A 20,597-nucleotide genomic window follows, 5' to 3' on the forward strand; every position below is an offset into this window, starting at 1 on the left:
GTGTGTTGCCCTGCACTCGGCAAACAACACGGAGTGAGCGGGAAGGGCTTTCGGCCCGGGCAGTTGTTTCTTTGCAGGCCGGGGGAGCCTGCCGGTACTCAGCGTCCTGGTCGGGTACAGGGCGCCCCCGCGAGGGTCTGAACGTGTCTTGAAGAGCGTACGAGGGTGAAAGTAAGGCAGAACCGCGACTAAGGCCCCGTGGAAACCGCTCGGAGCTTCCGCCTCAGCGGGGCTCTTAGAAGGCCTTAGCTGGAGGGAAGTCCTCCCATCGAGCTTCCCTTTAGCCCCAGAGCGTGACGGGATGAGCTCTTACCGGGACTCTGGAAGCACCCTGTTTACTCAGAGAAAGCTGCTTCTCTTCCACGAGCCCTGACTCCAGCGACGAGGGGCCCGTCACAAAGGGTTTCAGGCAGGTAGCTTCAAGGCAGCATGAATGGTGCTTTAAAAAGGAGAATGCAAGGCTTGGGTCCTCAGGCCCCCACCTCCAGTCAACGCGCCGACTACCGCCTTGTGATTCGTAGCTCGTCCAAAGAGACTCTAGCGACACACAGGTCCCTTCCCTGAATCCACCTCTCTTCACGGGGTGTTCTGCCTGTAGCTAACTCGCTCATCCAGGGAATGCACTAGGGAGGCTATCGGGCCTCAGCCTCTTCGGAAAGCCTGCCGTGTAACAGGCAGAGCTCTGCTCTCGTGGCAGTAGGAACGCAAGCCGGCTTTCTCCTGCAGGCGTGGGGTCTGCAGGTATGAGTGCCGAGAAGGAATGCCCAGCAGTTTTGGTTTCCCCGTGCAGCTCAGTCGAGGACAGGGAGGCAGATTGGCATGGCATGGGGCACGCCAGAGAAGAGTTTTCCTGGGGACGTTGGAGTGCCGGGGAAAGCGACCTCTCCCCCGGGAGAGCGCCGTGTGTGTTGCCCTGCACTCGGCAAACAACACGGAGTGAGCGGGAAGGGCTTTCGGCCCGGGCAGTTGTTTCTTTGCAGGCCGGGGGAGCCTGCCGGTACTCAGCGTTCTGGTCGGGTACAGGGCGCCCCCGCGAGGGTCTGAACGTGTCTTGAAGAGCGTACGAGGGTGAAAGTAAAGCAGAACCGCGACTAAGGCCCCGTGGAAACCGCTCGGAGCTTCCGCCTCCGCGGGGCTCTTAGAAGGCCTTAGCTGGAGGGAAGTCCTCCCATCGAGCTTCCCTTTAGCCCCAGAGCGTGACGGGATGAGCTCTTACCGGGACTCTGGAAGCACCCTGTTTACTCAGAGAAAGCTGCTTCTCTTCCACGAGCCCTGACTCCAGCGACGGGGGGCCCGTCACAAAGGGTTTCAGGCAGGTAGCTTGAAGGCAGCATGAATGGTGCTTTAAAAAGGAGAATGCAAGGCTTGGGTCCTCAGGCCCCCACCTCCAGTCAACGCGCCGACTACCGCCTTGTGATCCGTAGCTCGTCCAAAGAGACTCTAGCGACACACAGGTCCCTTCCCTGAATCCACCTCTCTTCACGGGGTGTTCTGCCTGTAGCTAACTCGCTCATGCAGGGAATGCACTAGGGAGGCTATCGGGCCTCAGCCTCTTCGGAAAGCCTGCCGTGTAACAGGCAGAGCTCTGCTCTCGTGGCAGTAGGAACGCAAGCCGGCTTTCTCCTGCAGGCGTGGGGTCTGCAGGTATGAGTGCCGAGAAGGAATGCCCAGCAGTTTTGGTTTCCCCGTGCAGCTCAGTCGAGGACAGGGAGGCAGATTGGCATGGCATGGGGGACGCCAGAGGAGAGTTTTCCTGGAGACGTCGGAGTGCCGGGGAATGCGACCTCTCCCCCGGGAGAGCGCCGTGTGTGTTGCCCTGCACTCGGCAAACAACACGGAGTGAGCGGGAAGGGCTTTCGGCCCGGGCAGTTGTTTCTTTGCAGGCCGGGGGAGCCTGCCGGTACTCAGCGTCCTGGTCGGGTACAGGGCGCCCCCGCGAGGGTCTGAAGGTGTCTTGAAGAGCGTACGAGGGTGAAAGTAAAGCAGAACCGCGACTAAGGCCCCGTGGAAACCGCTCGGAGCTTCCGCCTGAGCGGGGCTCTTAGAAGGCCTTAGCTGGAAGGAAGTCCTCCCATCGAGCTTCCCTTTAGCCCCAGAGCGTGACGGGATGAGCTCTTACCGGGACTCTGGAAGCACCCTGTTTACTCAGAGAAAGCTGCTTCTCTTCCACGAGCCCTGACTCCAGCGACAAGGGGCCCGTCACAAACGGTTTCAGGCAGGTAGCTTCAAGGCAGCATGAATGGTGCTTTAAAAAGGAGAATGCAAGGCTTGGGTCCTCAGGCCCCCACCTCCAGTCAACGCGCCGACTACCGCCTTGTGATCCGTAGCTCGTCCAAAGAGACTCTAGCGACACACAGGTCCCTTCCCTGAATCCACCTCTCTTCACGGGGTGTTCTGCCTGTAGCTAACTCGCTCATCCAGGGAATGCACTAGGGAGGCTATCGGGCCTCAGCCTCTTCGGAAAGCCTGCCGTGTAACAGGCAGAGCTCTGCTCTCGTGGCAGTAGGAACGCAAGCCGGCTTTCTCCTGCAGGCGTGGGGTCTGCAGGTATGAGTGCCGAGAAGGAATGCCCAGCAGTTTTGGTTTCCCCGTGCAGCTCAGTCGAGGACAGGGAGGCAGATTGGCATGGCATGGGGGACGCCAGAGAAGAGTTTTCCTGGGGACGTTGGAGTGCCGGGGAAAGCGACCTCTCCCCCGGGAGAGCGCCGTGTGTGTTGCCCTGCACTCGGCAAACAACACGGAGTGAGCGGGAAGGGCTTTCGGCCCGGGCAGTTGTTTCTTTGCAGGCCGGGGGAGCCTGCCGGTACTCAGCGTCCTGGTCGGGTACAGGGCGCCCCCGCGAGGGTCTGAACGTGTCTTGAAGAGCGTACGAGGGTGAAAGTAAAGCAGAACCGCGACTAAGGCCCCGTGGAAACCGCTCGGAGCTTCCGCCTCAGCGGGGCTCTTAGAAGGCCTTAGCTGGAGGGAAGTCCTCCCATCGAGCTTCCCTTTAGCCCCAGAGCGTGACGGGATGAGCTCTTACCGGGACTCTGGAAGCACCCTGTTTACTCAGAGAAAGCTGCTTCTCTTCCACGAGCCCTGACTCCAGCGACGAGGGGCCCGTCACAAAGGGTTTCAGGCAGGTAGCTTCAAGGCAGCATGAATGGTGCTTTAAAAAGGAGAATGCAAGGCTTGGGTCCTCAGGCCCCCACCTCCAGTCAACGCGCCGACTACCGCCTTGTGATCCGTAGCTCGTCCAAAGAGACTCTAGCGACACACAGGTCCCTTCCCTGAATCCACCTCTCTTCACGGGGTGTTCTGCCTGTAGCTAACTCGCTCATGCAGGGAATGCACTAGGGAGGCTATCGGGCCTCAGCCTCTTCGGAAAGCCTGCCGTGTAACAGGCAGAGCTCTGCTCTCGTGGCAGTAGGAACGCAAGCCGGCTTTCTCCTGCAGGCGTGGGGTCTGCAGGTATGAGTGCCGAGAAGGAATGCCCAGCAGTTTTGGTTTCCCCGTGCAGCTCAGTCGAGGACAGGGAGGCAGATTGGCATGGCATGGGGCACGCCAGAGAAGAGTTTTCCTGGGGACGTTGGAGTGCCGGGGAAAGCGACCTCTCCCCCGGGAGAGCGCCGTGTGTGTTGCCCTGCACTCGGCAAACAACACGGAGTGAGCGGGAAGGGCTTTCGGCCCGGGCAGTTGTTTCTTTGCAGGCCGGGGGAGCCTGCCGGTACTCAGCGTCCTGGTCGGGTACAGGGCGCCCCCGCGAGGGTCTGAACGTGTCTTGAAGAGCGTACGAGGGTGAAAGTAAGGCAGAACCGCGACTAAGGCCCCGTGGAAACCGCTCGGAGCTTCCGCCTCAGCGGGGCTCTTAGAAGGCCTTAGCTGGAGGGAAGTCCTCCCATCGAGCTTCCCTTTAGCCCCAGAGCGTGACGGGATGAGCTCTTACCGGGACTCTGGAAGCACCCTGTTTACTCAGAGAAAGCTGCTTCTCTTCCACGAGCCCTGACTCCAGCGACGAGGGGCCCGTCACAAACGGTTTCAGGCAGGTAGCTTCAAGGCAGCATGAATGGTGCTTTAAAAAGGAGAATGCAAGGCTTGGGTCCTCAGGCCCCCACCTCCAGTCAACGCGCCGACTACCGCCTTGTGATTCGTAGCTCGTCCAAAGAGACTCTAGCGACACACAGGTCCCTTCCCTGAATCCACCTCTCTTCACGGGGTGTTCTGCCTGTAGCTAACTCGCTCATCCAGGGAATGCACTAGGGAGGCTATCGGGCCTCAGCCTCTTCGGAAAGCCTGCCGTGTAACAGGCAGAGCTCTGCTCTCGTGGCAGTAGGAACGCAAGCCGGCTTTCTCCTGCAGGCGTGGGGTCTGCAGGTATGAGTGCCGAGAAGGAATGCCCAGCAGTTTTGGTTTCCCCGTGCAGCTCAGTCGAGGACAGGGAGGCAGATTGGCATGGCATGGGGCACGCCAGAGAAGAGTTTTCCTGGGGACGTTGGAGTGCCGGGGAAAGCGACCTCTCCCCCGGGAGAGCGCCGTGTGTGTTGCCCTGCACTCGGCAAACAACACGGAGTGAGCGGGAAGGGCTTTCGGCCCGGGCAGTTGTTTCTTTGCAGGCCGGGGGAGCCTGCCGGTACTCAGCGTCCTGGTCGGGTACAGGGCGCCCCCGCGAGGGTCTGAACGTGTCTTGAAGAGCGTACGAGGGTGAAAGTAAAGCAGAACCGCGACTAAGGCCCCGTGGAAACCGCTCGGAGCTTCCGCCTCCGCGGGGCTCTTAGAAGGCCTTAGCTGGAGGGAAGTCCTCCCATCGAGCTTCCCTTTAGCCCCAGAGCGTGACGGGATGAGCTCTTACCAGGACTCTGGAAGCACCCTGTTTACTCAGAGAAAGCTGCTTCTCTTCCACGAGCCCTGACTCCAGCGACGGGGGGCCCGTCACAAAGGGTTTCAGGCAGGTAGCTTCAAGGCAGCATGAATGCTGTTTAAAAAGGAGAATGCAAGGCTTGGGTCCTCAGGCCCCCACCTCCAGTCAACGCGCCGACTACCGCCTTGTGATCCGTAGCTCGTCCAAAGAGACTCTAGCGACACACAGGTCCCTTCCCTGAATCCACCTCTCTTCACGGGGTGTTCTGCCTGTAGCTAACTCGCTCATGCAGGGAATGCACTAGGGAGGCTATCGGGCCTCAGCCTCTTCGGAAAGCCTGCCGTGTAACAGGCAGAGCTCTGCTCTCGTGGCAGTAGGAACGCAAGCCGGCTTTCTCCTGCAGGTGTGGGGTCTGCAGGTATGAGTGCCGAGAAGGAATGCCCAGCAGTTTTGGTTTCCCCGTGCAGCTCAGTCGAGGACAGGGAGGCAGATTGGCATGGCATGGGGGACGCCAGAGAAGAGTTTTCCTGGAGACGTTGGAGTGCCGGGGAAAGCGACCTCTCCCCCGGGAGAGCGCCGTGTGTGTTGCCCTGCACTCGGCAAACAACACGGAGTGAGCGGGAAGGGCTTTCGGCCCGGGCAGTTGTTTCTTTGCAGGCCGGGGGAGCCTGCCGGTACTCAGCGTCCTGGTCGGGTACAGGGCGCCCCCGCGAGGGTCTGAAGGTGTCTTGAAGAGCGTACGAGGGTGAAAGTAAAGCAGAACCGCGACTAAGGCCCCGTGGAAACCGCTCGGAGCTTCCGCCTGAGCGGGGCTCTTAGAAGGCCTTAGCTGGAAGGAAGTCCTCCCATCGAGCTTCCCTTTAGCCCCAGAGCGTGACGGGATGAGCTCTTACCGGGACTCTGGAAGCACCCTGTTTACTCAGAGAAAGCTGCTTCTCTTCCACGAGCCCTGACTCCAGCGACAAGGGGCCCGTCACAAACGGTTTCAGGCAGGTAGCTTCAAGGCAGCATGAATGGTGCTTTAAAAAGGAGAATGCAAGGCTTGGGTCCTCAGGCCCCCACCTCCAGTCAACGCGCCGACTACCGCCTTGTGATCCGTAGCTCGTCCAAAGAGACTCTAGCGACACACAGGTCCCTTCCCTGAATCCACCTCTCTTCACGGGGTGTTCTGCCTGTAGCTAACTCGCTCATCCAGGGAATGCACTAGGGAGGCTATCGGGCCTCAGCCTCTTCGGAAAGCCTGCCGTGTAACAGGCAGAGCTCTGCTCTCGTGGCAGTAGGAACGCAAGCCGGCTTTCTCCTGCAGGCGTGGGGTCTGCAGGTATGAGTGCCGAGAAGGAATGCCCAGCAGTTTTGGTTTCCCCGTGCAGCTCAGTCGAGGACAGGGAGGCAGATTGGCATGGCATGGGGGACGCCAGAGAAGAGTTTTCCTGGGGACGTTGGAGTGCCGGGGAAAGCGACCTCTCCCCCGGGAGAGCGCCGTGTGTGTTGCCCTGCACTCGGCAAACAACACGGAGTGAGCGGGAAGGGCTTTCGGCCCGGGCAGTTGTTTCTTTGCAGGCCGGGGGAGCCTGCCGGTACTCAGCGTCCTGGTCGGGTACAGGGCGCCCCCGCGAGGGTCTGAACGTGTCTTGAAGAGCGTACGAGGGTGAAAGTAAAGCAGAACCGCGACTAAGGCCCCGTGGAAACCGCTCGGAGCTTCCGCCTCAGCGGGGCTCTTAGAAGGCCTTAGCTGGAGGGAAGTCCTCCCATCGAGCTTCCCTTTAGCCCCAGAGCGTGACGGGATGAGCTCTTACCGGGACTCTGGAAGCACCCTGTTTACTCAGAGAAAGCTGCTTCTCTTCCACGAGCCCTGACTCCAGCGACGAGGGGCCCGTCACAAAGGGTTTCAGGCAGGTAGCTTCAAGGCAGCATGAATGGTGCTTTAAAAAGGAGAATGCAAGGCTTGGGTCCTCAGGCCCCCACCTCCAGTCAACGCGCCGACTACCGCCTTGTGATCCGTAGCTCGTCCAAAGAGACTCTAGCGACACACAGGTCCCTTCCCTGAATCCACCTCTCTTCACGGGGTGTTCTGCCTGTAGCTAACTCGCTCATGCAGGGAATGCACTAGGGAGGCTATCGGGCCTCAGCCTCTTCGGAAAGCCTGCCGTGTAACAGGCAGAGCTCTGCTCTCGTGGCAGTAGGAACGCAAGCCGGCTTTCTCCTGCAGGCGTGGGGTCTGCAGGTATGAGTGCCGAGAAGGAATGCCCAGCAGTTTTGGTTTCCCCGTGCAGCTCAGTCGAGGACAGGGAGGCAGATTGGCATGGCATGGGGGACGCCAGAGAAGAGTTTTCCTGGAGACGTTGGAGTGCCGGGGAAAGCGACCTCTCCCCCGGGAGAGCGCCGTGTGTGTTGCCCTGCACTCGGCAAACAACACGGAGTGAGCGGGAAGGGCTTTCGGCCCGGGCAGTTGTTTCTTTGCAGGCCGGGGGAGCCTGCCGGTACTCAGCGTCCTGGTCGGGTACAGGGCGCCCCCGCGAGGGTCTGAAGGTGTCTTGAAGAGCGTACGAGGGTGAAAGTAAAGCAGAACCGCGACTAAGGCCCCGTGGAAACCGCTCGGAGCTTCCGCCTGAGCGGGGCTCTTAGAAGGCCTTAGCTGGAAGGAAGTCCTCCCATCGAGCTTCCCTTTAGCCCCAGAGCGTGACGGGATGAGCTCTTACCGGGACTCTGGAAGCACCCTGTTTACTCAGAGAAAGCTGCTTCTCTTCCACGAGCCCTGACTCCAGCGACAAGGGGCCCGTCACAAACGGTTTCAGGCAGGTAGCTTCAAGGCAGCATGAATGGTGCTTTAAAAAGGAGAATGCAAGGCTTGGGTCCTCAGGCCCCCACCTCCAGTCAACGCGCCGACTACCGCCTTGTGATCCGTAGCTCGTCCAAAGAGACTCTAGCGACACACAGGTCCCTTCCCTGAATCCACCTCTCTTCACGGGGTGTTCTGCCTGTAGCTAACTCGCTCATCCAGGGAATGCACTAGGGAGGCTATCGGGCCTCAGCCTCTTCGGAAAGCCTGCCGTGTAACAGGCAGAGCTCTGCTCTCGTGGCAGTAGGAACGCAAGCCGGCTTTCTCCTGCAGGCGTGGGGTCTGCAGGTATGAGTGCCGAGAAGGAATGCCCAGCAGTTTTGGTTTCCCCGTGCAGCTCAGTCGAGGACAGGGAGGCAGATTGGCATGGCATGGGGGACGCCAGAGAAGAGTTTTCCTGGGGACGTTGGAGTGCCGGGGAAAGCGACCTCTCCCCCGGGAGAGCGCCGTGTGTGTTGCCCTGCACTCGGCAAACAACACGGAGTGAGCGGGAAGGGCTTTCGGCCCGGGCAGTTGTTTCTTTGCAGGCCGGGGGAGCCTGCCGGTACTCAGCGTCCTGGTCGGGTACAGGGCGCCCCCGCGAGGGTCTGAACGTGTCTTGAAGAGCGTACGAGGGTGAAAGTAAAGCAGAACCGCGACTAAGGCCCCGTGGAAACCGCTCGGAGCTTCCGCCTCAGCGGGGCTCTTAGAAGGCCTTAGCTGGAGGGAAGTCCTCCCATCGAGCTTCCCTTTAGCCCCAGAGCGTGACGGGATGAGCTCTTACCGGGACTCTGGAAGCACCCTGTTTACTCAGAGAAAGCTGCTTCTCTTCCACGAGCCCTGACTCCAGCGACGAGGGGCCCGTCACAAAGGGTTTCAGGCAGGTAGCTTCAAGGCAGCATGAATGGTGCTTTAAAAAGGAGAATGCAAGGCTTGGGTCCTCAGGCCCCCACCTCCAGTCAACGCGCCGACTACCGCCTTGTGATCCGTAGCTCGTCCAAAGAGACTCTAGCGACACACAGGTCCCTTCCCTGAATCCACCTCTCTTCACGGGGTGTTCTGCCTGTAGCTAACTCGCTCATCCAGGGAATGCACTAGGGAGGCTATCGGGCCTCAGCCTCTTCGGAAAGCCTGCCGTGTAACAGGCAGAGCTGTGCTCTCGTGGCAGTAGGAACGCAAGCCGGCTTTCTCCTGCAGGCGTGGGGTCTGCAGGTATGAGTGCCGAGAAGGAATGCCCAGCAGTTTTGGTTTCCCCGTGCAGCTCAGTCGAGGACAGGGAGGCAGATTGGCATGGCATGGGGCACGCCAGAGAAGAGTTTTCCTGGGGACGTTGGAGTGCCGGGGAAAGCGACCTCTCCCCCGGGAGAGCGCCGTGTGTGTTGCCCTGCACTCGGCAAACAACACGGAGTGAGCGGGAAGGGCTTTCGGCCCGGGCAGTTGTTTCTTTGCAGGCCGGGGGAGCCTGCCGGTACTCAGCGTCCTGGTCGGGTACAGGGCGCCCCCGCGAGGGTCTGAACGTGTCTTGAAGAGCGTACGAGGGTGAAAGTAAAGCAGAACCGCGACTAAGGCCCCGTGGAAACCGCTCGGAGCTTCCGCCTCAGCGGGGCTCTTAGAAGGCCTTAGCTGGAGGGAAGTCCTCCCATCGAGCTTCCCTTTAGCCCCAGAGCGTGACGGGATGAGCTCTTACCGGGACTCTGGAAGCACCCTGTTTACTCAGAGAAAGCTGCTTCTCTTCCACGAGCCCTGACTCCAGCGACGAGGGGCCCGTCACAAAGGGTTTCAGGCAGGTAGCTTCAAGGCAGCATGAATGGTGCTTTAAAAAGGAGAATGCAAGGCTTGGGTCCTCAGGCCCCCACCTCCAGTCAACGCGCCGACTACCGCCTTGTGATCCGTAGCTCGTCCAAAGAGACTCTAGCGACACACAGGTCCCTTCCCTGAATCCACCTCTCTTCACGGGGTGTTCTGCCTGTAGCTAACTCGCTCATCCAGGGAATGCACTAGGGAGGCTATCGGGCCTCAGCCTCTTCGGAAAGCCTGCCGTGTAACAGGCAGAGCTCTGCTCTCGTGGCAGTAGGAACGCAAGCCGGCTTTCTCCTGCAGGCGTGGGGTCTGCAGGTATGAGTGCCGAGAAGGAATGCCCAGCAGTTTTGGTTTCCCCGTGCAGCTCAGTCGAGGACAGGGAGGCAGATTGGCATGGCATGGGGCACGCCAGAGAAGAGTTTTCCTGGAGACGTTGGAGTGCCGGGGAAAGCGACCTCTCCCCCGGGAGAGCGCCGTGTGTGTTGCCCTGCACTCGGCAAACAACACGGAGTGAGCGGGAAGGGCTTTCGGCCCGGGCAGTTGTTTCTTTGCAGGCCGGGGGAGCCTGCCGGTACTCAGCGTCCTGGTCGGGTACAGGGCGCCCCCGCGAGGGTCTGAACGTGTCTTGAAGAGCGTACGAGGGTGAAAGTAAAGCAGAACCGCGACTAAGGCCCCGTGGAAACCGCTCGGAGCTTCCGCCTCAGCGGGGCTCTTAGAAGGCCTTAGCTGGAGGGAAGTCCTCCCATCGAGCTTCCCTTTAGCCCCAGAGCGTGACGGGATGAGCTCTTACCGGGACTCTGGAAGCACCCTGTTTACTCAGAGAAAGCTGCTTCTCTTCCACGAGCCCTGACTCCAGCGACGAGGGGCCCGTCACAAACGGTTTCAGGCAGGTAGCTTCAAGGCAGCATGAATGGTGCTTTAAAAAGGAGAAGCAAGGCTTGGGTCCTCAGGCCCCCACCTCCAGTCAACGCGCCGACTACCGCCTTGTGATTCGTAGCTCGTCCAAAGTGACTGTAGCGACACACAGGTCCCTTCCCTGAATCCACCTCTCTTCACGGGGTGTTCTGCCTGTAGCTAACTCGCTCATCCAGGGAATGCACTAGGGAGGCTATCGGGCCTCAGCCTCTTCGGAAAGCCTGCCGTGTAACAGGCAGAGCTCTGCTCTCGTGGCAGTAGGAACGCAAGCCGGCTTTCTCCTGCAGGCGTGGGGTCTGCAGGTATGAGTGCCGAGAAGGAATGCCCAGCAGTTTTGGTTTCCCCGTGCAGCTCAGTCGAGGACAGGGAGGCAGATTGGCATGGCATGGGGCACGCCAGAGAAGAGTTTTCCTGGGGACGTTGGAGTGCCGGGGAAAGCGACCTCTCCCCCGGGAGAGCGCCGTGTGTGTTGCCCTGCACTCGGCAAACAACACGGAGTGAGCGGGAAGGGCTTTCGGCCCGGGCAGTTGTTTCTTTGCAGGCCGGGGGAGCCTGCCGGTACTCAGCGTCCTGGTCGGGTACAGGGCGCCCCCGCGAGGGTCTGAAGGTGTCTTGAAGAGCGTACGAGGGTGAAAGTAAAGCAGAACCGCGACTAAGGCCCCGTGGAAACCGCTCGGAGCTTCCGCCTCCGCGGGGCTCTTAGAAGGCCTTAGCTGGAGGGAAGTCCTCCCATCGAGCTTCCCTTTAGCCCCAGAGCGTGACGGGATGAGCTCTTACCGGGACTCTGGAAGCACCCTGTTTACTCAGAGAAAGCTGCTTCTCTTCCACGAGCCCTGACTCCAGCGACGAGGGGCCCGTCACAAACGGTTTCAGGCAGGTAGCTTCAAGGCAGCATGAATGGTGCTTTAAAAAGGAGAATGCAAGGCTTGGGTCCTCAGGCCCCCACCTCCAGTCAACGCGCCGACTACCGCCTTGTGATCCGTAGCTCGTCCAAAGAGACTCTAGCGACACACAGGTCCCTTCCCTGAATCCACCTCTCTTCACGGGGTGTTCTGCCTGTAGCTAACTCGCTCATGCAGGGAATGCACTAGGGAGGCTATCGGGCCTCAGCCTCTTCGGAAAGCCTGCCGTGTAACAGGCAGAGCTCTGCTCTCGTGGCAGTAGGAACGCAAGCCGGCTTTCTCCTGCAGGCGTGGGGTCTGCAGGTATGAGTGCCGAGAAGGAATGCCCAGCAGTTTTGGTTTCCCCGTGCAGCTCAGTCGAGGACAGGGAGGCAGATTGGCATGGCATGGGGGACGCCAGAGAAGAGTTTTCCTGGGGACGTTGGAGTGCCGGGGAAAGCGACCTCTCCCCCGGGAGAGCGCCGTGTGTGTTGCCCTGCACTCGGCAAACAACACGGAGTGAGCGGGAAGGGCTTTCGGCCCGGGCAGTTGTTTCTTTGCAGGCCGGGGGAGCCTGCCGGTACTCAGCGTCCTGGTCGGGTACAGGGCGCCCCCGCGAGGGTCTGAAGGTGTCTTGAAGAGCGTACGAGGGTGAAAGTAAAGCAGAACCGCGACTAAGGCCCCGTGGAAACCGCTCGGAGCTTCCGCCTGAGCGGGGCTCTTAGAAGGCCTTAGCTGGAAGGAAGTCCTCCCATCGAGCTTCCCTTTAGCCCCAGAGCGTGACGGGATGAGCTCTTACCGGGACTCTGGAAGCACCCTGTTTACTCAGAGAAAGCTGCTTCTCTTCCACGAGCCCTGACTCCAGCGACGAGGGGCCCGTCACAAAGGGTTTCAGGCAGGTAGCTTCAAGGCAGCATGAATGGTGCTTTAAAAAGGAGAATGCAAGGCTTGGGTCCTCAGGCCCCCACCTCCAGTCAACGCGCCGACTACCGCCTTGTGATCCGTAGCTCGTCCAAAGAGACTCTAGCGACACACAGGTCCCTTCCCTGAATCCACCTCTCTTCACGGGGTGTTCTGCCTGTAGCTAACTCGCTCATCCAGGGAATGCACTAGGGAGGCTATCGGGCCTCAGCCTCTTCGGAAAGCCTGCCGTGTAACAGGCAGAGCTCTGCTCTCGTGGCAGTAGGAACGCAAGCCGGCTTTCTCCTGCAGGCGTGGGGTCTGCAGGTATGAGTACCGAGAAGGAATGCCCAGCAGTTTTGGTTTCCCCGTGCAGCTCAGTCGAGGACAGGGAGGCAGATTGGCATGGCATGGGGCACGCCAGAGAAGAGTTTTCCTGGGGACGTTGGAGTGCCGGGGAAAGCGACCTCTCCCCCGGGAGAGCGCCGTGTGTGTTGCCCTGCACTCGGCAAACAACACGGAGTGAGCGGGAAGGGCTTTCGGCCCAGGCAGTTGTTTCTTTGCAGGCCGGGGGAGCCTGCCGGTACTCAGCGTCCTGGTCGGGTACAGGGCGCCCCCGCGAGGGTCTGAAGGTGTCTTGAAGAGCGTACGAGGGTGAAAGTAAAGCAGAACCGCGACTAAGGCCCCGTGGAAACCGCTCGGAGCTTCCGCCTCAGCGGGGCTCTTAGAAGGCCTTAGCTGGAGGGAAGTCCTCCCATCGAGCTTCCCTTTAGCCCCAGAGCGTGACGGGATGAGCTCTTACCGGGACTCTGGAAGCACCCTGTTTACTCAGAGAAAGCTGCTTCTCTTCCACGAGCCCTGACTCCAGCGACGAGGGGCCCGTCACAAACGGTTTCAGGCAGGTAGCTTCAAGGCAGCATGAATGGTGCTTTAAAAAGGAGAATGCAAGGCTTGGGTCCTCAGGCCCCCACCTCCAGTCAACGCGCCGACTACCGCCTTGTGATTCGTAGCTCGTCCAAAGAGACTCTAGCGACACACAGGTCCCTTCCCTGAATCCACCTCTCTTCACGGGGTGTTCTGCCTGTAGCTAACTCGCTCATCCAGGGAATGCACTAGGGAGGCTATCGGGCCTCAGCCTCTTCGGAAAGCCTGCCGTGTAACAGGCAGAGCTCTGCTCTCGTGGCAGTAGGAACGCAAGCCGGCTTTCTCCTGCAGGCGTGGGGTCTGCAGGTATGAGTGCCGAGAAGGAATGCCCAGCAGTTTTGGTTTCCCCGTGCAGCTCAGTCGAGGACAGGGAGGCAGATTGGCATGGCATGGGGGACGCCAGAGAAGAGTTTTCCTGGGGACGTTGGAGTGCCGGGGAAAGCGACCTCTCCCCCGGGAGAGCGCCGTGTGTGTTGCCCTGCACTCGGCAAACAACACGGAGTGAGCGGGAAGGGCTTTCGGCCCGGGCAGTTGTTTCTTTGCAGGCCGGGGGAGCCTGCCGGTACTCAGCGTCCTGGTCGGGTACAGGGCGCCCCCGCGAGGGTCTGAACGTGTCTTGAAGAGCGTACGAGGGTGAAAGTAAAGCAGAACCGCGACTAAGGCCCCGTGGAAACCGCTCGGAGCTTCCGCCTCAGCGGGGCTCTTAGAAGGCCTTAGCTGGAGGGAAGTCCTCCCATCGAGCTTCCCTTTAGCCCCAGAGCGTGACGGGATGAGCTCTTACCGGGACTCTGGAAGCACCCTGTTTACTCAGAGAAAGCTGCTTCTCTTCCACGAGCCCTGACTCCAGCGACGAGGGGCCCGTCACAAACGGTTTCAGGCAGGTAGCTTCAAGGCAGCATGAATGGTGCTTTAAAAAGGAGAATGCAAGGCTTGGGTCCTCAGGCCCCCACCTCCAGTCAACGCGCCGACTACCGCCTTGTGATTCGTAGCTCGTCCAAAGAGACTCTAGCGACACACAGGTCCCTTCCCTGAATCCACCTCTCTTCACGGGGTGTTCTGCCTGTAGCTAACTCGCTCATCCAGGGAATGCACTAGGGAGGCTATCGGGCCTCAGCCTCTTCGGAAAGCCTGCCGTGTAACAGGCAGAGCTCTGCTCTCGTGGCAGTAGGAACGCAAGCCGGCTTTCTCCTGCAGGCGTGGGGTCTGCAGGTATGAGTGCCGAGAAGGAATGCCCAGCAGTTTTGGTTTCCCCGTGCAGCTCAGTCGAGGACAGGGAGGCAGATTGGCATGGCATGGGGGACGCCAGAGAAGAGTTTTCCTGGGGACGTTGGAGTGCCGGGGAAAGCGACCTCTCCCCCGGGAGAGCGCCGTGTGTGTTGCCCTGCACTCGGCAAACAACACGGAGTGAGCGGGAAGGGCTTTCGGCCCGGGCAGTTGTTTCTTTGCAGGCCGGGGGAGCCTGCCGGTACTCAGCGTCCTGGTCGGGTACAGGGCGCCCCCGCGAGGGTCTGAACGTGTCTTGAAGAGCGTACGAGGGTGAAAGTAAAGCAGAACCGCGACTAAGGCCCCGTGGAAACCGCTCGGAGCTTCCGCCTCAGCGGGGCTCTTAGAAGGCCTTAGCTGGAGGGAAGTCCTCCCATCGAGCTTCCCTTTAGCCCCAGAGCGTGACGGGATGAGCTCTTACCGGGACTCTGGAAGCACCCTGTTTACTCAGAGAAAGCTGCTTCTCTTCCACGAGCCCTGACTCCAGCGACGAGGGGCCCGTCACAAAGGGTTTCAGGCAGGTAGCTTCAAGGCAGCATGAATGGTGCTTTAAAAAGGAGAATGCAAGGCTTGGGTCCTCAGGCCCCCACCTCCAGTCAACGCGCCGACTACCGCCTTGTGATCCGTAGCTCGTCCAAAGAGACTCTAGCGACACACAGGTCCCTTCCCTGAATCCACCTCTCTTCACGGGGTGTTCTGCCTGTAGCTAACTCGCTCATCCAGGGAATGCACTAGGGAGGCTATCGGGCCTCAGCCTCTTCGGAAAGCCTGCCGTGTAACAGGCAGAGCTCTGCTCTCGTGGCAGTAGGAACGTAAGCCTGCTTTCTCCTGCAGGCGTGGGGTCTGCAGGTATGAGTGCCGAGAAGGAATGCCCAGCAGTTTTGGTTTCCCCGTGCAGCTCATTCGAGGACAGGGAGGCAGATTGGCATGGCATGGGGGACGCCAGAGAAGAGTTTTCCTGGGGACGTTGGAGTGCCGGGGAAAGCGACCTCTCCCCCGGGAGAGCGCCGTGTGTGTTGCCCTGCACTCGGCAAACAACACGGAGTGAGCGGGAAGGGCTTTCGGCCCGGGCAGTTGTTTCTTTGCAGGCCGGGGGAGCCTGCCGGTACTCAGCGTCCTGGTCGGGTACAGGGCGCCCCCGCGAGGGTCTGAAGGTGTCTTGAAGAGCGTACGAGGGTGAAAGTAAAGCAGAACCGCGACTAAGGCCCCGTGGAAACCGTTCGGAGCTTCCGCCTCAGCGGGGCTCTTAGAAGGCCTTAGCTGGAGGGAAGTCCTCCCATCGAGCTTCCCTTTAGCCCCAGAGCGTGACGGGATGAGCTCTTACCGGGACTCTGGAAGCACCCTGTTTACTCAGAGAAAGCTGCTTCTCTTCCACGAGCCCTGACTCCAGCGACGAGGGGCCCGTCACAAAGGGTTTCAGGCAGGTAGCTTCAAGGCAGCATGAATGGTGCTTTAAAAAGGAGAATGCAAGGCTTGGGTCCTCAGGCCCCCACCTCCAGTCAACGCGCCGACTACCGCCTTGTGATCCGTAGCTCGTCCAAAGAGACTCTAGCGACACACAGGTCCCTTCCCTGAATCCACCTCTCTTCACGGGGTGTTCTGCCTGTAGCTAACTCGCTCATCCAGGGAATGCACTAGGGAGGCTATCGGGCCTCAGCCTCTTCGGAAAGCCTGCCGTGTAACAGGCAGAGCTGTGCTCTCGTGGCAGTAGGAACGCAAGCCGGCTTTCTCCTGCAGCCGTGGGGTCTGCAGGTATGAGTGCCGAGAAGGAATGCCCAGCAGTTTTGGTTTCCCCGTGCAGCTCAGTCGAGGACAGGGAGGCAGATTGGCATGGCATGGGGCACGCCAGAGAAGAGTTTTCCTGGGGACGTTGGAGTGCCGGGGAAAGCGACCTCTCCCCCGGGAGAGCGCCGTGTGTGTTGCCCTGCACTCGGCAAACAACACGGAGTGAGCGGGAAGGGCTTTCGGCCCGGGCAGTTGTTTCTTTGCAGGCCGGGGGAGCCTGCCGGTACTCAGCGTCCTGGTCGGGTACAGGGCGCCCCCGCGAGGGTCTGAACGTGTCTTGAAGAGCGTACGAGGGTGAAAGTAAGGCAGAACCGCGACTAAGGCCCCGTGGAAACCGCTCGGAGCTTCCGCCTCAGCGGGGCTCTTAGAAGGCCTTAGCTGGAGGGAAGTCCTCCCATCGAGCTTCCCTTTAGCCCCAGAGCGTGACGGGATGAGCTCTTACCGGGACTCTGGAAGCACCCTGTTTACTCAGAGAAAGCTGCTTCTCTTCCACGAGCCCTGACTCCAGCGACGAGGGGCCCGTCACAAAGGGTTTCAGGCAGGTAGCTTCAAGGCAGCATGAATGGTGCTTTAAAAAGGAGAATGCAAGGCTTGGGTCCTCAGGCCCCCACCTCCAGTCAACGCGCCGACTACCGCCTTGTGATCCGTAGCTCGTCCAAAGAGACTCTAGCGACACACAGGTCCCTTCCCTGAATCCACCTCTCTTCACGGGGTGTTCTGCCTGTAGCTAACTCGCTCATGCAGGGAATGCACTAGGGAGGCTATCGGGCCTCAGCCTCTTCGGAAAGCCTGCCGTGTAACAGGCAGAGCTCTGCTCTCGTGGCAGTAGGAACGCAAGCCGGCTTTCTCCTGCAGGCGTGGGGTCTGCAGGTATGAGTGCCGAGAAGGAATGCCCAGCAGTTTTGGTTTCCCCGTGCAGCTCAGTCGAGGACAGGGAGGCAGATTGGCATGGCATGGGGGACGCCAGAGAAGAGTTTTCCTGGAGACGTTGGAGTGCCGGGGAAAGCGACCTCTCCCCCGGGAGAGCGCCGTGTGTGTTGCCCTGCACTCGGCAAACAACACGGAGTGAGCGGGAAGGGCTTTCGGCCCGGGCAGTTGTTTCTTTGCAGGCCGGGGGAGCCTGCCGGTACTCAGCGTCCTGGTCGGGTACAGGGCGCCCCCGCGAGGGTCTGAAGGTGTCTTGAAGAGCGTACGAGGGTGAAAGTAAAGCAGAACCGCGACTAAGGCCCCGTGGAAACCGCTCGGAGCTTCCGCCTGAGCGGGGCTCTTAGAAGGCCTTAGCTGGAAGGAAGTCCTCCCATCGAGCTTCCCTTTAGCCCCAGAGCGTGACGGGATGAGCTCTTACCGGGACTCTGGAAGCACCCTGTTTACTCAGAGAAAGCTGCTTCTCTTCCACGAGCCCTGACTCCAGCGACGAGGGGCCCGTCACAAACGGTTTCAGGCAGGTAGCTTCAAGGCAGCATGAATGGTGCTTTAAAAAGGAGAATGCAAGGCTTGGGTCCTCAGGCCCCCACCTCCAGTCAACGCGCCGACTACCGCCTTGTGATCCGTAGCTCGTCCAAAGAGACTCTAGCGACACACAGGTCCCTTCCCTGAATCCACCTCTCTTCACGGGGTGTTCTGCCTGTAGCTAACTCGCTCATGCAGGGAATGCACTAGGGAGGCTATCGGGCCTCAGCCTCTTCGGAAAGCCTGCCGTGTAACAGGCAGAGCTCTGCTCTCGTGGCAGTAGGAACGCAAGCCGGCTTTCTCCTGCAGGCGTGGGGTCTGCAGGTATGAGTACCGAGAAGGAATGCCCAGCAGTTTTGGTTTCCCCGTGCAGCTCAGTCGAGGACAGGGAGGCAGATTGGCATGGCATGGGGCACGCCAGAGAAGAGTTTTCCTGGGGACGTTGGAGTGCCGGGGAAAGCGACCTCTCCCCCGGGAGAGCGCCGTGTGTGTTGCCCTGCACTCGGCAAACAACACGGAGTGAGCGGGAAGGGCTTTCGGCCCAGGCAGTTGTTTCTTTGCAGGCCGGGGGAGCCTGCCGGTACTCAGCGTCCTGGTCGGGTACAGGGCGCCCCCGCGAGGGTCTGAAGGTGTCTTGAAGAGCGTACGAGGGTGAAAGTAAAGCAGAACCGCGACTAAGGCCCCGTGGAAACCGCTCGGAGCTTCCGCCTCAGCGGGGCTCTTAGAAGGCCTTAGCTGGAGGGAAGTCCTCCCATCGAGCTTCCCTTTAGCCCCAGAGCGTGACGGGATGAGCTCTTACCGGGACTCTGGAAGCACCCTGTTTACTCAGAGAAAGCTGCTTCTCTTCCACGAGCCCTGACTCCAGCGACGAGGGGCCCGTCACAAACGGTTTCAGGCAGGTAGCTTCAAGGCAGCATGAATGGTGCTTTAAAAAGGAGAATGCAAGGCTTGGGTCCTCAGGCCCCCACCTCCAGTCAACGCGCCGACTACCGCCTTGTGATTCGTAGCTCGTCCAAAGAGACTCTAGCGACACACAGGTCCCTTCCCTGAATCCACCTCTCTTCACGGGGTGTTCTGCCTGTAGCTAACTCGCTCATCCAGGGAATGCACTAGGGAGGCTATCGGGCCTCAGCCTCTTCGGAAAGCCTGCCGTGTAACAGGCAGAGCTCTGCTCTCGTGGCAGTAGGAACGCAAGCCGGCTTTCTCCTGCAGGCGTGGGGTCTGCAGGTATGAGTGCCGAGAAGGAATGCCCAGCAGTTTTGGTTTCCCCGTGCAGCTCAGTCGAGGACAGGGAGGCAGATTGGCATGGCATGGGGGACGCCAGAGAAGAGTTTTCCTGGGGACGTTGGAGTGCCGGGGAAAGCGACCTCTCCCCCGGGAGAGCGCCGTGTGTGTTGCCCTGCACTCGGCAAACAACACGGAGTGAGCGGGAAGGGCTTTCGGCCCGGGCAGTTGTTTCTTTGCAGGCCGGGGGAGCCTGCCGGTACTCAGCGTCCTGGTCGGGTACAGGGCGCCCCCGCGAGGGTCTGAACGTGTCTTGAAGAGCGTACGAGGGTGAAAGTAAAGCAGAACCGCGACTAAGGCCCCGTGGAAACCGCTCGGAGCTTCCGCCTCAGCGGGGCTCTTAGAAGGCCTTAGCTGGAGGGAAGTCCTCCCATCGAGCTTCCCTTTAGCCCCAGAGCGTGACGGGATGAGCTCTTACCGGGACTCTGGAAGCACCCTGTTTACTCAGAGAAAGCTGCTTCTCTTCCACGAGCCCTGACTCCAGCGACGAGGGGCCCGTCACAAACGGTTTCAGGCAGGTAGCTTCAAGGCAGCATGAATGGTGCTTTAAAAAGGAGAATGCAAGGCTTGGGTCCTCAGGCCCCCACCTCCAGTCAACGCGCCGACTACCGCCTTGTGATTCGTAGCTCGTCCAAAGAGACTCTAGCGACACACAGGTCCCTTCCCTGAATCCACCTCTCTTCACGGGGTGTTCTGCCTGTAGCTAACTCGCTCATCCAGGGAATGCACTAGGGAGGCTATCGGGCCTCAGCCTCTTCGGAAAGCCTGCCGTGTAACAGGCAGAGCTCTGCTCTCGTGGCAGTAGGAACGCAAGCCGGCTTTCTCCTGCAGGCGTGGGGTCTGCAGGTATGAGTGCCGAGAAGGAATGCCCAGCAGTTTTGGTTTCCCCGTGCAGCTCAGTCGAGGACAGGGAGGCAGATTGGCATGGCATGGGGGACGCCAGAGAAGAGTTTTCCTGGGGACGTTGGAGTGCCGGGGAAAGCGACCTCTCCCCCGGGAGAGCGCCGTGTGTGTTGCCCTGCACTCGGCAAACAACACGGAGTGAGCGGGAAGGGCTTTCGGCCCGGGCAGTTGTTTCTTTGCAGGCCGGGGGAGCCTGCCGGTACTCAGCGTCCTGGTCGGGTACAGGGCGCCCCCGCGAGGGTCTGAACGTGTCTTGAAGAGCGTACGAGGGTGAAAGTAAAGCAGAACCGCGACTAAGGCCCCGTGGAAACCGCTCGGAGCTTCCGCCTCAGCGGGGCTCTTAGAAGGCCTTAGCTGGAGGGAAGTCCTCCCATCGAGCTTCCCTTTAGCCCCAGAGCGTGACGGGATGAGCTCTTACCGGGACTCTGGAAGCACCCTGTTTACTCAGAGAAAGCTGCTTCTCTTCCACGAGCCCTGACTCCAGCGACGAGGGGCCCGTCACAAAGGGTTTCAGGCAGGTAGCTTCAAGGCAGCATGAATGGTGCTTTAAAAAGGAGAATGCAAGGCTTGGGTCCTCAGGCCCCCACCTCCAGTCAACGCGCCGACTACCGCCTTGTGATCCGTAGCTCGTCCAAAGAGACTCTAGCGACACACAGGTCCCTTCCCTGAATCCACCTCTCTTCACGGGGTGTTCTGCCTGTAGCTAACTCGCTCATCCAGGGAATGCACTAGGGAGGCTATCGGGCCTCAGCCTCTTCGGAAAGCCTGCCGTGTAACAGGCAGAGCTCTGCTCTCGTGGCAGTAGGAACGTAAGCCTGCTTTCTCCTGCAGGCGTGGG

This window comes from Mesoplodon mirus (assembly GCF_964341445.2).
Source record: "Mesoplodon mirus genome assembly, chromosome: 19".
In the NCBI taxonomy this organism is placed as follows: domain Eukaryota; kingdom Metazoa; phylum Chordata; class Mammalia; order Artiodactyla; family Ziphiidae; genus Mesoplodon; species Mesoplodon mirus.